Source organism: Loxodonta africana, chromosome 1 (genome assembly GCF_030014295.1).
Source record: "Loxodonta africana isolate mLoxAfr1 chromosome 1, mLoxAfr1.hap2, whole genome shotgun sequence".
NCBI classification, from domain to species: domain Eukaryota; kingdom Metazoa; phylum Chordata; class Mammalia; order Proboscidea; family Elephantidae; genus Loxodonta; species Loxodonta africana.
This window is the reverse complement of record NC_087342.1, coordinates 77398398-77417817: the sequence shown is the minus strand read 5'-3', so window position 1 is coordinate 77417817 and position 19420 is coordinate 77398398. Positions and strand designations below refer to the sequence as shown.

Below are 19420 nucleotides of genomic sequence, written 5' to 3'. Positions count from 1 at the left end.
GGAAGTCGCTTTTGTGGCTAGTGTACACAGATGTTTTGTGCACACCGCTCTGTGCCACAGTTAAGGAAAGAGATATAGAAGTGGGATTGGCCAGGTACCATATGGTGCCCATGAGCGAGCAGGACAGAGAAAGTTATTGTGTTCCTAGAAGAGGGAGGACAGCTTCCCGAAAAGGAAAAGAGACTGGGAGAGAGACAATGACCCAGCTCCTGCCCTCTTTATCAGGAATGTTCTGGTTCCAAGGCCTCTGCTTAGGTGGCTTGGATGGGAGACATGGAGACAGACCATATTCTCAACACAACTAAAATATCTGACGTACAGAAAGATCTTTCAAGAAATAGAGAATTGTCTTCTGATCTGGTCCTATACAGTCTCGCAAATTTTTCTTATGTCTTTCATCAGAGAAGAGTAAAAAATATAAGTGGAATTTCTAACAAGGCTCCCCATTATAAACAAATAAATAAACAAACATTTATAGTAAGATTCCTTTTTGTCTCTCTTCACCTCTATTTATTCATCTCTCTTACAGGACAGAGTAGAGCTGGCCTACAGGGTTTTCAAGGAGTAGCTGGTGGATTTGAACTGCCGATCTTTTTCGTTAGCAGCCTAGTTCTTAACCACTGTGCCACCAGGGCTCCAGTCGTAAAATGATTTTTCCAAGTCTGAGAAATATTTTGGAGGCATGTCTTAAAATATGGTATATAATGGCACATGGAAAAATGTACTTTGTAGTGCTCTGGAGAGACTGTGAACACAAAAACAACCATTTAAATCAGATATGAGTTCCAAATCAACAGTCACAAAGGCATGGGCTTTGAATTGCTGGTGTGGCGTTTCTAATATAGGCAACTCTATGCATGTTTTGGAAACCCTGGTGGCATAGTGATTAAGTGCTAAGGCTGCTAACCAAAGGGTTGGCAGTTCAAATCCACCAGGCGCTCCTTGGAAACTCTGTTGGGGGCAGTTCTACTCTGTCGTATAGGATAGCTATGAGTCAGAATCGACTCGACAGCACTGGGTTTGGTTTTTTTTTTATATGCATGTTTCAGAGTGAATAGCAATACAGATTTTTAAATGATGATTAATAGCCTCCCAGATAATTGTTTGTAGGCCAGCATATTTACATAGGTATAATTTTAGAGATAGATATGCACATAGACATAGATATTAATCCTGCTTTTTACACAAGGAAAAAAAAAGACAGGTTATAGGAAATGCATACAATATAATTATAAAACACACACACACACACACACACACACACACACAAAACTTCAGGAGGAAGTATAACTATCCATCCTCACTCCCACCAGTTCCTAATACATATCATTCAATCCATTCAGATAATTTTTTTCAATACACACCATGCCCCTTCTTACCTACAAAGCTTCCTCATGTGTTTTGAATGTTCTTTTCATTCCTGTGTAAAACTCATCCAAGGTTCAAGAGCCAGATTAAGCGTCTTTTCCCTGAAGTTTCCTTGACCTCTTCAGCCCTCACCAATCTCTGCTTCCTTTGACCTTGCATTGCATTTATGGTTTGAACATTTGATTTTGTAGTAGCTTTTATTCTCTAGTGTTTTTCATGTATGACAACGTGGTCATCCATTCCATCCTGCCCTAGTAGGAGGAAAGTCCTGGGGCCATCCTCTATTCTGCACTCCCTGTGATTCATTCCTGTGTTAACATGAGCTTCGTTTGATGTCTTAACAATTCATTCAAACACTGATTTAATGTTTTTATTGTAGTTTGAGAGATTTTACATATAAATATTTATCCACATAAATAATCTCCAAGTGCTCACATGTATAAGGGCTGTGATTATGTCACTCCTAGAGTTTAGGTTATACAAAGTTCAACTAGGTGCTTAGTAACTGCTTTGTAATTATGGTGAGAATGAGAACAACGACGTCATTAAGATTTTCTCTTTTTGAACTCCTCGGCCAGTACAAATCACTGGGAGAAGATTTTTCTGTGGCCTAGGACCTTCTTTAAAGCTCCCTTCAGTTCATTGTTTCTTAGACTGTAAATGAAGGGATTCAGTACAGGGGCTACCACAATAAAAATTACTGATGCCACTAAGTCTTTGTCAGTTGAATGATTGGATATGGGAGTCATATAGATCTTTGTGATTGCTCCATAGAAAAGAATGACCAAGGCAAGGTGGGATCCACAGGTGGAGAAAGCCTTGAGTTTTCCTTGGGCAGAAGGGATTTTCATCACAGCAGAGAGGATGTGGGCATAGGATGCCAGGATACACCCTGAAGGTACCACAAAGAGCAGCCCCACCACAGTCAGAACCATCAACTGATTAAGGCTGGTGTCAGAACAGGATAGAGGGAGAAGAGAGTTATTATCACAGAAGAAATGGTGGATGACATTGTTAGAGCAGAAGTACAGACGGGCCATCAAAAGGGTATGCAAGAGGGGGTTCAAAGTGGCAATGACCCAGGGAACAGCTACCAGGCAGGCACAGAGGTACTGGGCCATAATGGTGGAGTAATGCAAAGTGTGACAGATGGCCACATAACGGTCATATGCCATCACTGTGAGCAGAAAATTGTCCATGTTGGTAAACATTATACTGAAGTACATCTGAGCTAGGCAGGCAGAATAGGATATGGACTGAGTCTGTGTTTGGATATTCTGCAACATCTTGGGAACTGTAGTTGAAGAAAGACAGAGGTCTACCAAGGACAAATTGGCAAGGAAAAAAACATGGGTGTGTGGAGATGATGGTCTGAAGCAATAGCCATCAAGATGAGTAAGTTTCCCAACAGTCCTGTTAGGTAGAGGCACAGAAAAAGTGCAAAGAAGAGTGCCTGCTGCCTTGGCCAATTGGAGAAGCCCAAGAGGAGAAATTCAGAGACATTGGTTTGGTTTCCCTTTTCCATTGCTTGGATATATCTGCATAAAAACCCAGGGAATAAAATGTTTTTGTTAGAAAAAATTTTCCTTTTATGATTTTTATGTACTCACCTACTGTAGTCCCACTTATTAGATATTCTGTCTTTAGGCTATTATACCTCCTTTCTGATTTTCTCTCTCAAGCCTCATTGAACCTCAGCTATGTCTTTTCAACTCATCAGTTGTCTTTCCCTATATTTGCCCTTACTGAAGCTGCACTTTATCCAAGATTTCTATGGGATCTGTATATGTCTTCCTTCAGTAGGCAGAGACTGTCTTTCTTCTTATAAAGTTGACACTAACACTTGCATATTCTGCCTTGTGTGTGTTGCCTGACTCTCAGCTGTGTGTTGGACCGTATAATGAATCTGACACTAAATGATTCCATGGCAAGCATTGATATTTAAATGGGAAATTTTGTCCAAATATTTGCTCAACAGCATATGAACCATCCTGCTTGGAAAGCAGTCAGACACCTACAATACAGAATTCATTTAATGGGGGTGCACTATCCTATCTGTATAATACTCAAAGTAAAAATATACAAACTTGCTCAGTATATACAAAAAGATAAACCTCCAAAAATAATTTACAGGAAGATTATGAGCAACATAGGAAAATATTTACAAATAAGTTTAAAAAGCAGAACATAAAAAGTATAATAGAGCATATACCACCTTCTAAAACAAGAATTTCCCCACCTCCCATCTTAAAACCTTCCAGTGATTTTTCATTACCTTCAATTCAAATTTCAAATTCTTTATCATGGCATGCAAGGTTCTTCATGAACCCCATCTTACCTTTCTAACCTTATCTCTTGCTAGGATTAATTTCTCACCCTTAGAATTTTCTGGCACACATTGCAGTTTTATGTCTATATAGCTTTTCTCATTTCGGAATTCTCCGACCATTGTATTTAAAGATTCCTTCCAAAAACTCTCTGTCACATTGCCCTGTTTTTTGTTTTCATGTCACTTACCACCATGTGGAATGTACTTATTTTCTAAAAATATTTCCTACTTATTAGTTTTCTAACTTTCACCAGTAAAATGTAAGCTCCATGGGGGCAGGAAATTTGTCTTTTTCCTTCTCTGTCTCTTTCTTTTTATCCTTTTATATACAATATAGGCATATCTCAGAGATATTGCAGGTTCAGTTCCAGACCACTGCAATAAAGTGACTACCACAATAAAACAAGTCACATGAATTTTTTGGTTTAGTCTATTAAATGTGCAATAGCATTATATATAAAAAAACAATGTACTAAAAAATACTTTATTGCTAAAAAATGCTAACCATCATCTGAGCCTTCAGTGAGTTGTAATCTTTTTGCTGGTGGAGGAGAGTCTTGCCTTGATGTTGATGGCTACTGACTGATCAGGGTGGTGGTTGCTGAAGATTTGAGTGGTTGTGGCAATTTCCTAAAATAAGACAACGATGAAGTTTGCCACATTGATCGACTCTTCCTTTCACCATGAAAGATTTCTGTGCAGTATGCGATGCTGGTTGATAGCATTTTACACAATATAACTTCTTTCAAAATTGGAGTCAGTTCTTTCCAACTCTATCGCTGCCTTATCAATTATGTAATATTCTAAATCCTTTGTTGTCACAGCATCTTCGTCAGCAGTAGATTCCATCTCAAGAAATCACTTTCTTTGCTCATCCATAAGAAGCAACTCCTCATGTGTTCAAGTTTTGTCATGAAATTGCCACAATTCAATCACGTCTTCAGGCTTCACTTCTAATTCTAGTTATCTTGCTATTTCAACCACATCTGCAGTTACTTCCTCCACTGAAGTCTTGAACCACTCAGTCATCCATGAGGGGTGGAATAAACTTCTCCCAAATTTCTGTTAATATTGATATTTTGACTTCCTCCCACAAATCATGAATGTTCTTAATGGCATCTAGAATGGTGAATCCTTCCCAGAAGGTTTTCAATTTACTTTGTCCAGATCCATCAGAAGAATCACTATCTATGGCAGCTATAGCCTTATGAAAAATTTCTTACCCTCAGAATTTTCTGGCAATTTTATGTCTATATAGCTTTTCTCATTTGGGAATTCTCTGACCACTGTATTTAAAGATTCCTTCCAAAAACTATCACATTGCCCTGTTTTCTTAAATAATAAGACTTGAAGGTTGAGATTACTCCTTCATCCATGGTCTGCAGAATGTATGTTGTGTTAGCAGGCATGAAAACAACATTAATCTCCTTATATGTCTCCATCAAAGCTCTTGGGTGACCAGGTGCATTGTCAATGAGCAGTAATATTTTGAAAGGAATCTTTTTTTCTGAGCAGTAGATCTCAACAATGGGCTTAAAATATTCAGTAAATCATGTTGTAAACAGAAGTGCTGTCATCCAGTCTTCGTTGTTCCACTTACAGAGCACAGACAGAGTAGATTTAGCATAATTCTTAAGGGCCCTAGGATTTTAAGAAAGGTAAATGAGCACTGGCTTCAACTTAAAGTCACCAGCTGCATTAGCCCCTAGGAAGAGAGTCAGCCTGTCCTTTGCAGCTTTGAAGTCAGATATTGAATTCTCACTAGCTAGGAAAGTGCTGGATGGCATTTCCTTCCAATACAAGGCTGTGTCATCTATGTGGAAAATCTGTTGTTTGCGTAGCTCCCTTCATCACTTTTCTTAGCTGTATCTTCTGGATAACTTGCTGCAGCTCATACATCAGCACTTGCTGCTTCACCTTGCACTTTTATGTTATGGAGATGGTTTCTTTCCTTAAACCTCATGACTCAACCGCTGCTAACTTCACGTTTTTCTTCTGCAGCTTCCTCACCTCTCGCAGCCTTCACAGGATTGAAGAGAGTTAGGGTCTTGCTGTGGATTAAGTTTAGGCTTAAGGGAATGTTGTAGCTGGTTTGATCTTCTATCCAGATTACTAAAACTTTCTCTTATGAGGAATAAGGCTGTTTCACTTTCTTATCATTTGTGTGTTCACTGGAGTAGCGCTTTTAATTTCCTTCAAGAACTTTTCCTTTGCATTCATAACTCGGCTGTTTGGTGCAAGAGGTCTAGTTTTCAGCTTATCTTGGCTTTCAAAATGTCTTCCTTACTAAGCTTAATCATTTCTAGCTTTTGATTTAAAGTGAGAGACATGAGACTCTTCACTTAAACACATAGAGGACAGTGTAGGGTTATTAATTGCCCTAATTTCAATATTGTCATGTCTCACGGAATAGTGAGGCCTGGGGAAAGGGAGAGTGGCGAGGGAACGTGTGGTCAGTGGAGCAGTCAGAACACGCACATTTATTGATTAAGTTTGCCTTCTTATATAGGTGTGGTTTGTGGCACCCCAAAATAATTACAATAGTGGTATCAAAGACATTGATCACAGATCACCATAACAGGTATAATAATAATTAAAAATCTGAAATATTGGGAGAATTACCAAAATGTGACAGAGAGACATGAAGTGATCACATGCTGTTGTAAAAGTGGTACCGATAGACTTGCTCGACACAGGGCTGCCACAAAGCTTCAATTTATAAAAAATGCATTATCTGTAAAGCTCAATAAAGAGAAGTATAATAAAACAGGGTAGGCGTGTACTGGCATACAGCACTATTGTGTATGTGCATGTGTGTGTGTGCATGTATTGTAATGAATGAAGAAAGAGAGAGAGAGAGGAAAAAACAAAAGGAAGGAAGGAAGAAAGAAAACAGTATAGGCTCAGGAAGCTTTTTTTTGTATCATGAGTAGAATAGAAATAGTGCCCTCAATGTATAATTTTTAGGAATTTTAATCCTAGACCATATAATGTTTGTATACATATTTATTTATCTACACCATACTTATCAACCATCTTGTTATCCAACATTTCACATTTATGACAATAGTAAGAAATCTACTATCCTACTATTTTGTGCATTAATGATGTACATCTGGTAGTAATGAATGCTGAGGTTCAAGGCAAGAATAACGGTGTGACGGTTAAAGGTGTGTCAACTTGGCTAGGCTATGATTCTCAGTGGTGTGGCAGTTATGTAATGATGCAGCCATGCTCCATTTGGGGATCTGATATGGTCATCCTCTATTTTTACATAACACCGATTTTTGTATAAGAAACTGGTCTTTGCTACCCACCATGTCGATAAATGAGGAGTGGATGTATACTTGGTTTTCATAACTCATTCTTGCTTGTAGGATTTTGGAGAGCACATGGACTGAATCTTATTCATCTTTGGGTAGGGAAGCCCAGCTTTATAAACAGTGATTTATATTTGCCTAAGAAAATAGAATGAAACTTTTTTGGAGGCAGGGGAAATGAGCTTCAAGTCAGAGGGTTCAACACATGTATGAGTCTATTATTGGTTCTCTACTCAACTTCATTGCCTTGTATCTAAGCTAAATGGATGAAGAGTCTGGAGGCAGAAACTCAAGGAAATGGAGGGACCATATTTTCAGTGATTGAATAATGAAGCGTGAAACTGAATGGAAGAGAGAAGCATTCCATACACGTACATGCAACATGGAGAAAGGCATAGGTACTTTGGACTCCAGAGAACACAGAGCTGCCTGGCATTAGCAGCTGAGGAAATCAATGTCCTGACACTGCTGTTACTTTTCTCAAAGTAGTTATTGGCAGAAAAATAGTGATTAGCGGCCTATATTAAAGGGAAGGAAAATGGAGGATTCTATCCATCAGAGAGTAAGCAGAGAGCCCATGTGAGACCCTCTTAGAAGTCTCAGAAATCATTAAAATAACTTTCCACAGCTGTAGAACTTGATACAGTAGGTAAAATAACCGCCTGCTGTTAATAACCACTCTTGGGCTGACAGGCTGATATGGTCTCTGGAAACATAGGTTAGAGTTGTGTCATATCACTTGGAACAGCTGCTGCCACATCGTGGGCATTCAAGAAGTTGAGAAGGAGTAGAGATACGTGACGATACTTTGGGTGCAAAACTATAAACATCAGTGGCTGAAGGTGGTGGCAGTGATGACAGCAAGCAAGAAAAGTTATTACCCCTCCCCTTCAATTTTTCATAAGGTAAAATTTTTTTTCACTGCTGGGAACATTATAAAACAATCAGAAGTAGATGAAATCAGCTGAGTAAAGTCTATAAATGTATTTAAAAAATCACAAATCTTTCATCAATTTAGAAAAAATATGAAGTCAAGATTTACCACTATCAAGTAATCTATGTCATGCTGAATGTTTTCATAGTTTGTTAATCCTTACAACTCTATAATGTAGGTCACATAACCCAGTTATGTAGACACTGAGTTTTAGCAGAGACATAATCTCAATTAACCTTTCTTGATCTAAAATCTAGCCCACTTTTCACTAAACCGTCAGACCATCTAGGATTTCACACCTTTATCTCCCATTAACTAATTAATTAATTCCACAAAAGGTTATTAAGCACCTAGTATATGTAAGGCAATGTCTGACGACTTTGCATCGGGCTTGCGCTTGTCTTGCTTGTCTAAGTGAACAAATGCTTTCTCCTCGTTTCTCCAAATCTACTCACTCCCCACGGCACTCACCGGGTATTCATACGAGGAGCCTTCTGGGCAGAGGCTTTGATTTCCAAGAGTCACGCAGAGGTAATGGGAAAAATAAAAAAGTGCAAAGTCTGTCTTCCAGAATGTGTGGGTGCGGGGATGGATTACCCAATAAGCCCGGCGCAGGGAATTACTTGTGCTTACTTACTAATCCCTAGTGACCGATTTCGCCTGTTTTTCACCACAAAAGCCATGTAAAATTGGTCACCAGCGATTAGTAAGTAAACACAACTAAGCTGGTGCATACCTTGCTTACTGCAAGCCAGTGCATACCTTGCCGAGAGGTTAATCTGCCCCCGTACAGGAATGAGACATGGGATGATTCTTGGGACATTGATGCGGAGAGAACTAGCGTGTGCAGCGGCCTCCCCACACTTAAATGTGTATTTCCTTTGTAGTCCCTGGGAACCCAAGCTTAACAAGCTTCCTCAACTCTAGCAATAATTGTTTCATCCCCCTCGTGGGTTTCCCAGTGCGATGCTAGGGATAATGCACCTGGCAGACAATCCCCCAGAGAGAATCAAGAAATTAAAGACCTGGAAGTTGTTCACAGGCTTCCAGGAAGGTTTATTACAGACCGTCTTGCTTCTTCCCAAGAGGCCCCCAAACAACAAAAATCAAGCATTACGACAATTAAAAAATAACCTTTCCAGAAATGAATTGTTTCTTCCTTAATAGAATTGATCCATTCTGCAAACAGAGGTTTGCCTTCTCTGCCTGCAGCACCCTGCGAGCGATACCATCCTAGGGCTTACATATGCCAGCTTTCTCAACAGTGCTTCAGATTCGAGATTCATTTTGTGGCAAAGGAGATGAGACAAAGGGCACAAGATCGCAGAATTCACTGGTCTTGTCACATACTCCATCACCTAGCCTAAGAAAACAGTGGAATGGTCTCTCAAAAGCTACTCTTATCTACCAGGTTGGGGCTAACTCTCGCAGGATTTGGGATGCTGTATTTTTTTTATTCCAAGATGCTGTATATGCATAAAACAAATGGCCAGGATATGGTGCTATATCCCTAATTACTACATATGATGCTGTGTCCCCAACTGCTATAATGTATGAGTCCAGGATCCAGAGGATCTTAGCTTTTTCTGTGTAAGCAACCAAAAACGAAACCAAACCCATTGCGGTGGAGTAGATTCTGACTTATGGCAACCCTATGGGACAGGGTAGAACTGCCCCATAGGGTTTCCAAGACTGTAATCTTTATGGAAGCAGACTACCACATCTTTCTTCTGCGGAGCACCTGGTGGGCTCAAATTGCTGACCTTTCAGTTAGCAGCTGAGCCCTCAACCACTACACACCCACTAGGGCTTCTTTCTGTATAACAAACCACCCTAAAACTTAGTGGCTTAAGACGTCAACCATCTATTTACTCATAATTATGTTGTTGTTAGGTGCTGTTCAGTGGGTTCTGACTCATAGCGACCCTATGTACCACAGAATGAAACACTTCCTGGTCCTGCATTATGTTCACAATCGTTGTTATATTTGAGCTCTTTGTTGCAGCCACTGTGTCAATGCATTTCGTTGAGGGCCTTCATCTCTTTCACTGACCCTCTACATTACCAAGCATTATGTCCTTCACCAGGGACTGAGCTCTCCTGACAACATGTCCAAAGTATGTAAGACGCAGTCCCGCCGTCCTTGCTTCTAAAGAGCATTCTGGTTTTACTTCTTCCAAGATGGGTTTGTTCATTCTTTCGGCAGTCCGTGGTATACTCAATATTCTTTGCCAACACCACAATTCAAAGGCGCCAATTCTTTTTTGGTCTCCCTTATTAATTGTCCAGCTTTCACATGCATATGATGCGATTGAAAATACCATGGCTTGGGTCAGGCGCACCTTAGTTTTCAAGGTGACACCTTTCTTTTCAACACTTTAAAGAGGTCTTTTGCAGCAGATTTGACCAATGCAACGCATCTTTTGATTTCCCGACTGCTGCTTCCCTGGGTGTTGATTGTGGATCCAAGTAAAATGAAATCCTTGACAGTTTCAATCTTTTCTCCATTTATCATGATGTTACTTATTGGTCCACTTGTGAGGATTTTTCTTTTCTTTATGTTGAGGTGTACTCCATACTGGAGGCTATGTATGGTCTTTGATCTTTGTCAGTAAGTGCTTCAAGTCCTCTTCACTTTCAACAAGGAAGGTTGTGTCATCTGTGTAATAAAAAAAATGCTGGTTGTTAATTATCCTTCCTCCAATCCTAATGCCCCATTCTTCTTCTTATAGTCCATCTTCTCGGATTATTTGCTCAGCATACAGATTGACTAGGTATGGTGAAAAGATACAACCCTGACGCACACCTTTCCTGACTTTAAACCACGCAGTATCTCCTTGTTCTGTCTGAACAACTGCCTCTTGATCTATGTAAAAGTTCCTCATGAGCACAATTAAGTGTTCTGGAATTCCCATTCTTTGTAATGTTATCCATAATTTGTTATGATCCATACAGTCAAATGCCTTTGCATAGTCCATAAAACACAGGTAAGCATCCTTATGGTATTCTCTGCTTTCAGCCAGGATGCGTCTGACATCAGCAATGATATCCCTGATTCCATGTCCCCTTCTGAATCGGGCCTGAACTTCTGTCAGTTCCCGGTCGATATACTGCTGCAGCTGCTTTTGAATGATCTTCAGAAAAATTTTGCTTGCATGTGATATTAGTGATATTTTTTGATAATTTCCACATTTGGTTGGATTACCGTTCTTGGGAATAGGCATAAATGTGGGTATCTTCCAGTTGGTTGGCCAGGTAGCTGTCTTCCAAATATCTTGGAATAGATGAGTGAGCACTTCCAGTGCTGCATCCGTTTGTTGAAACATCTCAGTTGGTATTCCGTCAATTCCTGGAGGCTTGTATGTTGCTAATGCCTTCAGTGCAGCTTGGACTTCTTCCTTCAGTACCATTGGTTTCTGATCGTATGATACCTTTTGAAATGGTGGACCATTGACCAATTCTTTTTGGTATAATGACTGTCTATTCCTTCCATCTTCTTTTAATGCTTCCTGCATCGTTAAATATTTTCCCATAGAATCCTTCACTATTGCAAATCAAAGCTTGAATTTTTTTCCTCAGTTCTTTCAGCTTGAGAAATGCCGAGCATGCTCTTCTCTTTTGGTTTTCTATCTCCAGCTTTTTGCACATGTCATTATAATACTTTGTCTTCTCGAGATGTCCTTCTGTTAAGTTCTATTACTTCATCATTTCTTCCTTCTTCTTTAGCTGCTCGACACTTGAAAGCATATTTCAGAGTCTCTTCTGCCATTCATTTGGTCTTTTCTTTCTTTCCTGTCTTTTTAATGAAATCTTGCTTTCTTCATGTGTGATGTCCTTGATGCCATTCCACAACTCATCTGGTCTTTGGTCATTAGTGTTCAAGGTGTCAAATCTATTTTTGAACTGGTCTCTAAATTCAGGTAGGATATACTCAAGGTTGTAATTGTCTCTCTAGGACTTGTTCTAATTTTCTTCAGTTTCAACCTGAGCTTGCATATGTGCAATTGATGGTCTGTTCCACAGTATGCCACTGGCTTTGTTCTGACTGATGATATCAAGCTTTTCCATCGTTGCTTTCCCTAGATGTAGTCGATTTGATCCTGTGTATTCTGTCTGGAGGGGTCCATGTGTATAGTCGCCGTTTATGTTGGTGTAAACTGATATTTGCAATAAAGAAGTCATTGGTCTTGCAAAATTCTATTGTGCAATCTCTGGCATCTTTTCCAACAGCCGTTTCTTCTTCCTTGTTTCCAGCTTTCACATTCCAATATCTGGTAATTATCAATCCATCCCGATTGCATGTTCGATCAATTTCAGACTGCAGAAGCTGGTAAAAATCTTCAATTTATTCATCTTTCGCCTTAGTAGTTGGTGCATAAATTTGAATAATAGTCATATTAACTGGTCTTCCTTGTAGGTGCATGGATGTTATCCTATCACTGACAGTGTTGTACTTCAGGATTGACCTTGAAATGTTCTTTTCGATGATGAACGCAACCCCATTCCTCTTCAATTTGTCATTCCTGGCACAGTAGACCATATGATTGTCTGATTCAAAATGGTCAATACCAGTTCAGTTCAGCTTACTGATGCCTAGGATATCAATGTTTGTATTCCATTTCATTTTTGAAGATTTCCAATTTTCCTAGATTCATAGTTTGTACATTTCATGTTCTGATTATTAATGGATGTTTGCAGCTGTTTCTTCTCATTTTGATTCATGCCGTATCAGCAAATGAACGTTCCGAAAGCTTGACTTCATTCACACCATTAAAGTCAACTCTGCTTTGAGGAGGCAGCTCTTCCAGAATTATGCGAGTCAGTAATTTGCGCTAAGCTGAGCTGGGCAGTTCTCATGTGAACACTTTGAACACATTCATGTGCTTGCAGTGAGCTGTTGGGTCAATTTGGGCCTGACTGATATAGGATGGCTACAGTTGGAATGGCATGTATTGCTTAGTGTGGTTTGGTGTCCTCCAGTAGGGTGGCCTGGGATTCTTCATTTGCTGCAGGTAGGTTTCCAAGAAAGAGAGAGAGCAGAAACATTCAAAACTTCTTGAGGCCTAGGCTTAAAACTGGCACAGTGTCACTTCCACTGCATTTTATTGCCCAAAGCAAGTCACAAGACCAATTCAGTCTCAAGGGGTGGGAAAAGACTCTGTTTCTTGATGAGAAGCACATCAAAGCTACATTGTAAAAGGCATGGATTCAGTGAAGGGTACACAATTGTGCCATTTTTGCAATCAATCGAGGATAGAAATAGGAATGATTTATTTTACTATTACTCCCAGTGATATGCTTTTGGTATTTGTGCTTCACAGTCCTGTAACCCTATCTCTGCTAGATTTGAAGTCCTGATTTCATGAAAGAAAAAGTATCCATTGGAGAACACAATTGTTTAGCTAAATTAAAAAAATTTTTTTTGTAATTTTTAAAAATTTTATTGTGCTTTTTATTTTTATCATGCTTTAAGTCAGTCTCTCATACAAAAATTTATATACATCTTGCTATGTACTCCTAGTTGCTCTCCCTCTAATGAGACAGCACATTCCTTCTTTTCACCCTGTATTCCCCCTATCCATTCAGACAGCTCTGTTCCCTTCTGCCTTCTCATCTCCCCTCCAGACAGGAGCTGCCCACAGAGTCTCATGTGTCTACTTAATCTGAGAAGCTCACTCCTCACCAGTATCATTTTCTATCCCATAGTCGAGTCCAATTCCTGTCTGAAGAGTTGCTTTTGGGAGTGGTTCCTGTCTTGGGCTAACAGAAGTTCTGAGGACCATGACCTCCGGGGTCCTTCCCATCTCAATCAGAACATTAAGTCTGGTCTTTTTACGAGAATTTGAGGTCTGCATCCCACTGCTCGCCTGCTCTGTCAGGGATTCTCTGTTGTGTTCCCTGTCAGGGCAGTCATTGGTTGTAGCTGGGCACCATCATGTTCTTCTGGCCTCAGGCTGGTGTAGTCTCTGATTTATGTGGCCCCTTCTGTCTCTTGGGCTCATAATTACCTTGTGTCTTTGATGTTGTTAATTCTTCTTTGCTCCATAGGTTTGAGACCAACTGATGCATCTTGGATGGCCGCTTGCTAGTGTTTTAAGACCCTAGACGCCACTCACCAAAGTGGAATGCAGAATGTTTTCTTAATAGATTTTATTATGCAAATTGACCTCGATGTCACCTGAAACCATGGTCCCCAGACCCCCACCCTCCCATACTCTGGTACTCTGGTCTTCGAGCCATTTGGTTTATTCAGGAAACTTCTTTGCTTTTGGCTTAGTCTAGTTGTGCTGACCTCTCCTGCATTGTGTATTGTCTTTTCCGTCACCTAAAATAGTTCTTGTCTACTATCTATTTACTGCATACCCCTCTTCCTCCCTCCCTCCATCCCACCTCTCAGAACTATCAAAGAATATTTTCTTCTGTGTTTAAACTATTTTTTGAGTTCTTATAATAGTGATCCCATACAATATTTGTCCTTCTACAACTGACTAATTTCACTCAGCATAATGCCTTCCAGATTCCTCCATGTTGTGAAATGTTTCACGGATTCACCATTGTTCTTTATCTATGTGTGAATCGACTCGACGGCAGTGGTTTTTTTTTTTTGGAAGTATTCCATTGTGTGAATATACCATAATTTATTATCCATTCATCTGCTGATGGACACCTTGGTTGCTTCCATCTTTTTGCTATTGTAAACAGTGCTGCAATGAACATTAGTGTGCATATATCTGTTTGTGTGTGTGAAGGCTCTAATTTCTCTAGGATATATCCCAAGGAGTGGGATTGCTGGATCATATGGTACTTCTATTTCTAGCTTTTTAAGGAAGTGCCAAGTTGATTTCCAAAGTGATTGTACCATTTTACATTCTGACCAGCCCTACATAAGTGTTCCAGTCTCTCTGCAACCTCTCCAAAATTTATTATTTTGTGGTTTTTGCATTAATGCCAGCCTTGTTGGAGTGAGGTGGTATCTCACTGTAGTTTTGATTTGCATTTCTGTGATGGAAAATGATCATGAGCATTTCCTCATGTATCTGTTAGCCACCTGAATGTCTTCTTTGGTGAACTGTCTGTTCATATCCTTTGCCCATTTTTGAACTGAGTTGTCTTTTTGTTTTTGAGTTTTTGCAGTATCAGGTGGATTTTAGAGATCAGACGCTGGAAATGTCATAGCTAAAAACTTTTTCCCAGTCTGTAGGTAATTCTTTTACTCTTTTGGTGAAGTCTTTGGATGAGCACAGGTGTTTGATTTTTAGGAGCTCCCAGTTACCTAGTTTCTCTTTTGATGTTTGTGCATTGTTGGTAATGTTTTGTATACTGTTTATGCCATGTATTAGGGCTCCTAGCATTGTCCCTGTTTTTCTTCCATGATCTTTTTAGATTTTATATTTGGGTCTTTGATCCATTTTGAGTTAGTTTTTGTGCATGGTGTAGGGTATGGGTCTTGTTTCATTTTTTGTAGATGAATATCCAGTTATGCCAGTACCGTTTGTTAAAGAGATGTCTTTTCCCCATTTTGCTGACTTTGGGCCTTTGTCAAATATCAGCTGCTCATATATGGATGGATTTATGTCTGGATTCTCAATTCTGTTCCATTGATCTTTGTATCTGTTATGGCTGTTTTGACTACTGTGGAGGTATAATAGCTTCTAAAATCAGGTAGTTTGAGGGCTCCCAGTTCTTCTTCAGTAATGCTTTACTTATCTAGGGCCTTTTTCCCTTCCACATGAAGTTGGTGATTTGTTTCTCCATCTCATTAAAAAATGTCGTTAGAATTTGGATCAGAATTACATTGTATCTGTAGATCGCTTTGGATAGAATAGACATTTTTACAATGTTGAGTCTTCCCATCCACAAGCAAGGTATGTTTTTCCACTTAGGTAAGTCTCCTTTGGTTCCTTGCAGTAGTGTCTTGTAGTTTTCTTTGTATAGGTCTTTTACAACTCTGATCAGATTTATTCCTAAGTGTTTTATCTTCTTGGGAGCTACTGTAAATGGTATTGATTTGGTAATTTCCTCTTCGACGCTCTCTTTGTTAGTGTAGAGGAACCCAACTGATTTTTGAATGTTTATCTTCTATTCTGATAGTCTGCTGAACTCTTCTATTAGTTTCAGCAGTTTTCTTGAGAATTCTTCATGGTTTTCTGTGTATAAGATCATGTAATCTGCAAATAGAGATACTTTTAGTTCTTCCTTACCAATCTGGATTCCCTGCATTTCTTTATCTAACCTAATTGCTCTGGCTAGGACCTCAAGCACAATGTTGAATAAGAGTGGTGATAAAGGGCATCCTTGTCTAGTTCCCGTTCCCAAGGGGAATGCTTTCAGACTATATCCATTTACCATGATGTTGGCTGATGGCTTTGTATAAATGCCCTTTATTATGTTGAGAAATTTTCCTTCTATTCCTATTTTGCTGAGAATTTTTTTTCATGAATGGGTGTTGGGCTTTGTCAAATGCCTTTTCTGCATCAATTGATAAGATCCTGTGTTTCTTGTCTTTTGTTTTATTTATGTGACGGATTACATTGTTTTTCTAACATTGAACTCCCTTTGCATACCTGGTTTGAATCCCGCTTGGTCATGGTGAATTATTTTTTTGATATGTTGTTGAATTCCATTGGCTAGAATTTTGTTGAGGATTTTTGCATCTAAGTTCCTGAGGGTTATGGGTCTGTAATTTTCTTGTTGTGTGGTTTCTTTACGTGGGTTTGGTATCAGGAATATGCTGGATTCATAGAATGAGTTTTGGAGTAATCCATCCTTTTCTATGCTCTGAAATACCTTTAGTAGTAGGTGTGTTAACTTTTCTCTGAAAGTTTGGTAGAACTCTCCAGTGAACCCGTCAGGGCCAGGGCTTTTTTTTTGGGAGTTTTTTGATTACCTTTTCAATCTCTTCTTTTGTTATGTGTCTATTTAGTTGTTCTACTTCTGTTTGTGTTAGTTTAGTAGGTAGTGTGTTTTAGAAATTCATTCATTTCTTCTAGGTTTTCAAATTTGTTAGAATATAGTTTTTCATTGTAATCTGATATGATCCTTTTAATTTCAGTTGCATCTATTATGATATTGCCCATCTCATTTCTTATTCAGGTTATTTGCTTCCTCTCCTGTTTTTCTTTTGTCTGTTTGGCCAGTGTTTTATCAATTCTGTTAAATTTTTTCAAAGAACCAGGTTTTGGTCTTGTTAACTCTTTCAATTGTTTTTCTGTTTTCTATTTCATTTAGTTCAGCTCTAATTTTTATTATGTGTCTCTTGTAGGCAGAATATAGAGAGATCTTGGTTTTTATGCATTCTGCCACTCTCTGTCTCTTTATTGGTGCATTTAGTCCATTTACACTTGACGTAATTATGGATAGGTATGAATTTAGTGCTGTCATTTGATATTCTTTTTTGTGTATTGTTGACAGTTTCTTTTTCTCACTTAATTTTTTGTGCTTTGTAGCTTATCTTTATATATTGTCTTTTCCTCTTCTTTGTTGTTGTTGGTTTTGTTTTTGGTGAGTCATTGTTTTTCTTGTATTTTATCGTGAAGTGTAGGATTGTTAGTCTCCTTTGTGGTTACCCTAATATTTACCCCTATTTTTCTAAATTTAATCCTAACTTTTATTTCTTTATATTGCCTTGACTTCCTCTTCATATGAAAGATTTAGGACTACATTTTTTAGTGCCTCTTTATTATTTTAATGTTGTCATCTTTTACATAATGACATCGCTGTTATCCTTTTTGAGTGTTTTTTTATCTTTATTTATTTTTGTGATTTCCTACCTGGGTTGATATCTGGTTTCTCTTTCCTTTGTTCTAGTCTTGGGTTGATATCTGTTATTATTGATTTTCTTACCACAGAACTCCCTTTAGTATTTTTTGTAGTTTTGTTTTGGTTTTTACAAATTCCCTAAACTTCTGTTTATCTGGAAATGTCCTAATTCGCCTTCGTATTTGAGAGACAGTTTTGCTGGAGATATGATTCTTGGCTGGCAATTTTTTTCCTTCAATTTTTTTTATAAGTTATCCCATTTTCTTCTTGCCTGCATTGTTTCTGCCAAGTAGTACAAGCTTATTCTTCTTTACTCTTCTTTGTAGGTTACTTTTTTGTGTATCTCTACCTACTCTTAAAATTCTCTCTTTTCTTTGGTTTTGGCAAGTTTGATTACAATATGTCTTGGTGACTTTCTTTTGAGATCTACCTTGCATGGGATTTGATGGGCATCTTGGATAGATATCCTCTCCTCTTTCACAATATTGGGGAAGTTTTCTGCCAACAAATTTTCAACAATTCTCTGTGTATTTTCTGTTATCCCTCCCTGTTCTGGTATTCCAGTCACTCGTAGATTATTTTTCTTGAGAGAGTCACACATGATTCTTATGGTTTCTTCTTTTTTAAAAATTCTTTTATCTGATTTTTCTTTGAATATATTAGTGCAAGGGGTTTTATCTTTTGTCTCACTAATTTTGCCTTCCATTGCTCAATTCTGCTCCTCTGACTTTCTATTGAGTTTTCTAATTCTGTAAGTTTATTGTTCATCTTCTGAATTTCTGATTGCTTTCTCTCTATGGATTCTTGCAGCGTATTAAATTTTTCATTATGTCCTTGAATAACCTTTTTAATTTCTTCACTTTCTTTATGTGTGTGTTCCTTGGCTTGTTCTGCGTTTTTCTTGATCTCATTCCTGATGTCTTGAAGAGTTCTGTATATTAATCTTTGTATTCTACATCTGGTAATTCCAGGATTACATCTTCATCCAGAAGATCTCTTGATTCTTTGTTTTGAGAGCTTATTAAAGTGATCATGGTGTGCTTCTTTATGTGATTTGATACTGACTGTTTGCTCTGAGCTATCTGTAAGTTGTTGTATTAATTTATTTTACTTTTGCTTATTGTATCCAAGCTTCTTGCTTTATTTTGTTTTTATATGTGCAAATAGGCTACTTGAGTGGGCTAGCTTATTTGTGCCTTTGAAGCTCTAATGTACTGTCACCGGATGGCTAGAGCTGTTACCAGGTATGTGAGCCTAGGAGTCCATTCACTTTTCTTGTAAGTATTCAGCTTATGTGTCCAGGTAGTTGGTCATCCAGTGTGTGGGTACGGGTTCTTTCCTACAGCCTTAGAGGGGCTGGGGTGATTGGTGTAGGCACAGGTATCTGGTTGCAGCAGGGGGTCATACATTGAACAAGGCAGGGGGCTGACAAACATCCCCCAAGTGTCTGTGAGGAAAGAGCGTCCCTGTTCCCTAGAGCACACAGGTGGGTGGGTTCTGCAGATGGACCGTGGGCACTTGATGCTTTTGGTTGTAAGGACTGGGAGGCACCACTTATCCTTGGACCCTCATTGCAGGTGGCTAGGTGATGTGGATGGAGGTACCAGTCTTTGGGCCCCTGATGTGTGTAGGTGAGTAACCTGTTTAATAGGCAAAGCAGTGTCAAAAAAAAAAAAAAAAAAACCCGCCTCTCAACTGCACAGCTGAAAG

At 38.9% G+C, this 19420-nt stretch overlaps 1 pseudogene; it reads right to left on the bottom strand.

Moving 5' to 3' along the window:
• Nucleotides 1–1952: 1952 nt before the first annotated feature.
• Nucleotides 1953–2893, bottom strand: LOC100666238 (putative olfactory receptor 1F12P; annotated as a pseudogene).
• Nucleotides 2894–19420: the final 16527 nt, after the last annotated feature.